General features: G+C 40.9%; 1 protein-coding gene across 1 annotated transcript in view; it reads left to right on the top strand.

The window, feature by feature from the left end:
- TMED10 (transmembrane emp24-like trafficking protein 10 (yeast)) overlaps positions 1-5,558 on the top strand; it is a 48,414-nt gene that overhangs the window by 11,896 nt on the left and 30,960 nt on the right. The gene's annotated exons all lie outside the window — the stretch shown is intronic.

Here is a 5,558-nt window from a genome sequence, read left to right as displayed (position 1 = left end):
AAAAAAAAAAAAGTGGTAGTGCTTGGCTTTACAATGTAAATTTGTTATCTTGCTTTCTTTAAGGCAGGGTGAGGCCTCACCAGTAAGTTTTTTAAAAAAAAAAAAAAAAAAAAGTGGTAGTGCTAAAGGGCAGAGAATCAGGGCATGCAAGCATTCATCTAGTTCCTAGGTCCCACCTCTGCATTAGGTCAGGCCATTCATTGTTATGGAGGGTCACCAAAAGCACCCATTTGAACAATATTTGTAACTTTAGCAAGACCATGGATGAAAATGAGACTAATATTGGTCACAGTTCTTTTACAAGGACCTTCCTGATAAATAATTCGTTGTTTTTTTCCTTTTTTTTTTTTGTAGCTGGTTGGTACAGGGATCCAAACCCGTGACCTTGGTAAATTATTCGTTTTTAGTTCCAGGAAAGTTGTCCCTGAGATAAATTTTGTCAGCTCTCCTCAGAAAACAAATGATGTATAATCCATCTTGTTTCTCTTTTAATCTTTTAATACTGCCAGAAAACTTAAGAGGCAAAATTTTTGTGCAGATATCATTTGCTCAAATCGGTTTCTTGATAATGCCTATTTATTTCTTCCTCCAGGTGAACTCTATTCTGTTTTATTCCTAATTGCTTTATTGGCCTAAGATACTTAAAGATCCCTTTGAAGTAGGCCAGAGAATTATGTTGGATATTTGGTAAAGGGAATTGGAGGCAAGCTCCAGGATCATGACCTGCGCAAGAACATATTTCCAGCTACTGGCTAGAATGGCCCAAGACAATCCAATTCTAAATGAGTTTATTTTCCCAGTTCCCTGTCTTCTCACTTATTTGACGGTTTCAGTGTGAGTATTCACATATTCTTGACATCAGCTACTTTGTGCATACAATTAACACTTTTTTCTCTATTTCTTAAGCTGTGAACTTTAGTTTTCTTTTCTTCTGAAGATGTTATCTAGAAATAAATCTTTATTACTTACCATTCCTTGATGTCATATGGGCAAATTTTATAGCTTGATGTTACCTTTGTTTAATTAAAGAACTTTATGAATGATATTATAAGTATTTTTATTGTTGAAAGGGAAAAAAATCCTTTAAATACTTGCTATTTTAGGAGGTGAAAGTAGCAATTGTTAAGCATATTACCAAGGTGGTTCTGTAGTAGAATTTAAGAAAGAAAAATAAAACCTCTGGATTCTTGAGAAACCAGATAATCTTTTAAGGTGCTCTGTAATCAGAACATTTTAATTAAAGGAAATTAAAAACCATCATTTCAGCTTATTGGACTTTGCCAGCTTTGGTTAGTCATTGAGCTTGGCCCAGTTTCCTGTTCCGTAATTTTGGCTACCTGCTGGTTTATGTAATGATAATGGGGTTAGGGGGTGTGATGTTTTCTCCCCATAAGACTAAATGGCTTGGTTCCTAAATAACTGCAAAGTTATATCAACTAGATAGGAAACTCTACTGATTTTCAGAAAAATCCTAGGACCTTTTAGAGTGCCTAACATTTCTTATGAGTTAACCCAACCTGAAAGTTCAGTTGTCAAGTTGTCTGCCCAGATTTCCACCTATTCAGATACGTATGTTCATATATTGCATCAGCTTAAGGTTATAGGGAGTATAGAAATGTGGAGTCCCTGAGAGACTTGCAAGCATTATCATACACTATTTCTGGGAGGTAAAATTTTCATGCTGATGAAAGTTACAGACTGCAGTGGTAGGTCCTCTGCCTTCAGCTTCTTGTGATGCATTTGAGTCCTTGCCCTAGAATGAATCTTCAATAATTTTTTTGATGTCATAGAACCAAAGCACGTTGTTCTTCCATGATTGCAGTTCTCAGTACAACATGGGAGAGGACAATTTAAACAGTTTTCACCCCTTCTGAATACCAGTTGAAAGTGTGGATTGTTCTGGAATCTTTCAGAAGAACATAGCAGACTTCTTAGTTCATTTTGCAAAGTATTCAACAATGGATTTTTACCAATGCCTTAATAAACGTTTTATGATCCGCATTTAAGCCCCTTTATAATCTAGAGAGACTCCTCTCCTTAAATTAAAAAAAAAAAAATTCTTTTTTTTTTTTAGGGGATCTTAACCCTTGACTTGGTGTTATCAACACCATGCTCTCCCAAGTGAGCCAACCAGCCATCCCCATTATAGGGATCTGAACACGTGGCCTTGGTGTTATCAGCACCACACTCTCCCAAGTGAGCCATAGGCCGGCCCTTAAATTAAAAAATTTTTAAATCAACTTTCTTTTTTTTTGGTGGCTGGCCAGTATAGGGATATGAACCCGATACCTTGGTGTTATAAGGCTGCACTCTAAACAACTGAACTAACTGGGCAGCCCTAAATTTTAAAAATTTTTGAATGATATTTTTAATATCATAGAAAATAAAGAGATTATAATCTGTTCTTCCAGGAAGTAAGGTGATTGGGCAAATGTGTGCTAAATCTTGTAAGCCCTGTTTAACTGGGTTGTCCTAGGCCGGTAACTGGTTTCTTTCCTTGCCTGTGTGTGGAAATGACAAAATCGTTCATAACTGTTCCGTGCTCTAAGCTTAATGCTTATTTTCTGCTGTCCTCTACTGGTTTCACTTACATTTAAACATTCCTAGTAACCTGTAATTCTTATCTTCTCCCTTAAGAATTAAACTAGTGTGGTGAGCAAATCTGGAAACTTATTTTACCTGAATTTGCCTTGGAGAAGTTTTATGTTGTCTGCAGCTTTATTCATAGAAGCCAAATCCAAATTAGGTTTTCAGACCAGCTTGGAATGTGAAAATCTGTTATTCCTGCCATCTATTTTTTTGAACTTCCTCTTTGCTTTTAAGACTTGTCATTGGGCTTTGGGGGCTAGGGAGAGTGTAAGTGAATATCTGAGAGTCTGAACTGATTCTGAAGAAAGGCAGAGTGGCACCACACTGGTGACTATACATAACTTTGGGATTTTATTAGTTCCTAGACCTTTTTGCCTTATTTGTGTATCTGAGATTCTAAAGTATTCCATTTTTATGCTTTTTCTTTTAGTTGGTGATTCAGTAAAAGTATCACATGAACAAGAGGCTTTAGGAATCTTTAGGGCTAAATTTTCCCTTGCAGATTTTTTAGCTATTGCTGACTTCAAGGTCTTTACCTTGTGGCTGCCTGCTGATATTCTAATGTGGAGAATGCAGACTGAACAGTGCTGTGTCCCATTTGAGAGGACTCTGGGCTCTCTGATTTGCACTGATCCCAAGAATCCAAAGATTCTGTTAAGTCTTTCTTGACTAATCTGCATTCTACTTCTTTCAGACATTCCTTTTGGGAGAAGGTAACATGGAATGTGGAAAGAGCATGGGTTTTAGACTTTTTCAAATCCACATAACAATTTTTTAACTGTGATAATGGGCAAGTTACTAAGTTTCCTCATCAGTAAAATGGGGCTAATAAGATTGGCCTCCATGAGATTATTGAGAGGATTAAAGATTAAGTTTGTAGGGCCGGCCCGGTGGCGCACTGCTACAGTGCGCTGCTTGGGAAGCGCGGCGGCGCTCCCGCCGAGGGTTCGGATCCTACATACAGACCGGTTCCCGCTCACTGGCTGAGCGAGGCGCGGGAGCAACACCGAGGGTTGCGATCCCGTTGCTGGTCCCAGTCCGGTACGGGCGCGACACTGAGGGTTGCGATCCGTTGCCGGACACGGAAAAAGACAAAAAGGAAAAAAAAAAAGATTAAGTTTGTAGGGCCGGCCCGGTGGCGCACTGCTACAGTGCGCTGCTTGGGAAGCGCGGCGGCGCTCCCGCCGAGGGTTCGGATCCTACATACAGACCGGTTCCCGCTCACTGGCTGAGCGAGGCGCGGGAGCAACACCGAGGGTTGCGATCCCGTTGCTGGTCCCAGTCCGGTACGGGCGCGACACTGAGGGTTGCGATCCGTTGCCGGACACGGAAAAAGACAAAAAGGAAAAAAAAAAAGATTAAGTTTGTAGGGCCGGCCCGGTGGCGCACTGCTACAGTGCGCTGCTTGGGAAGCGCGGCGGCGCTCCCGCCGAGGGTTCGGATCCTACATACAGACCGGTTCCCGCTCACTGGCTGAGCGAGGCGCGGGAGCAACACCGAGGGTTGCGATCCCGTTGCTGGTCCCAGTCCGGTACGGGCGCGACACTGAGGGTTGCGATCCGTTGCCGGACACGGAAAAAGACAAAAAGGAAAAAAAAAAAGATTAAGTTTGTAGAGTATATAGCATGATTTCTTAATTCCTTTATCCTTCCAAACCATCCAGTTGTGGAACCCCAAGCTTAGATCAGTTAATACACGTGCCTTTTCTTTGCTTCTGCATCCCAGCTGCTAGGTTTTGCCACTAGAAATTTGTGGTCCATGATCTCAGCTGAAACCTCAGTTCTGCCCAGCAGTTTTTCTATGTGATTTTAGTCAGCTTTCTTTCTGTCCTGTGCAGGGGTCGAAATTGGTGGCCCAGAAGAACTTTGTTTGGACTTGAGATGGTTTTTCAAATGTTGGGACTGGTTGTGAGGATTTAAATATTAGGAGATGTCAAATAAAAGTTAAAATGTTTAGCTTCTCTTGAAAATTGGATATCTGAAAACCTGGAGTACCCAGGGCAGTCATTGGCTTCTCCCTTGAGATGGGTCCTCTTCTCTAGTTTGCCAGTGTCCACCACTCCATGTGACTTATGCTGGCCTCTTAGATTCAGTATGTTTCTTATTTGATCCCTGAGGATGTTTACTTTTGGCCTTGTCCTATAGGCTCTACCTCCTTAAAATTCCTCAAATCTGTCCCCTTCTGTCCATATCCAAGGCCCTCATCTAACCCATCTCCTTATCTCTAGAGTTGTCCCTCTTTAGTCAACTTCACAGTACTGTCAGATTCATCTTTGCAAATCGAATCATATCACTCTCTATTTCCATTCTGTATTTTCCATTCCGTATTGCCTCTCAGCGCGGTGTTAGAGTTCTACATGATTTGGCGAGTACCTTACCAGCCACTTAACCTCTCTGTGCCTCAGTTTTGTCCTGCGGAACATGGGAGAAATAATTTTTTTTTTTTTTTTAAAGATGACTGGTAAGGGGATCTTAACCCTTGACTTGGTGTTGTCAGCACCACGCTCAGCCAGTGAGCTAACCGGCCATCCCTATATGGGATCCGAACCCGGGGCCTTGGTGTTATCAGCACCGCACTCTACCGAGTGAGCCACGGGCCGGCCCGTGAGGATTAAATTTAAAATGCATATAAAGCACTTGATACGGTACTTGACACTTAATAAGTGTTCACTAAATATTAGCTATTAGTATTATTATGATGATACCACGTTTTTTATTTTTCTGTACCCTAACCCTTTGCTATCTTTTTTACACTAAATGTCTTTACCCCTATGCTTTCCTTGATTGATAGTCCTCCTTCAGGACTCAGCAGCTCATGTATTGCCCAGATACTCTCCCTGGCCCTCCATAATGTTGTGGCACCTGTGCATACCTCTAGTCACGCACTTTTTTTTTTTTTTTTTTTTTTTTAAAAATAACCGGTAAGGGGACCTTTTTTTTTTTTTTTTTTTTTTTTTTTTTTTTTTTTTC

This window comes from Galeopterus variegatus, unplaced genomic scaffold (genome assembly GCF_000696425.1).
Source record: "Galeopterus variegatus unplaced genomic scaffold, G_variegatus-3.0.2 Scaffold6665, whole genome shotgun sequence".
Classification (NCBI taxonomy): domain Eukaryota; kingdom Metazoa; phylum Chordata; class Mammalia; order Dermoptera; family Cynocephalidae; genus Galeopterus; species Galeopterus variegatus.
Note: the sequence above shows the minus strand (reverse complement) of the source record. Positions and strands in the feature narration are given on the sequence as shown.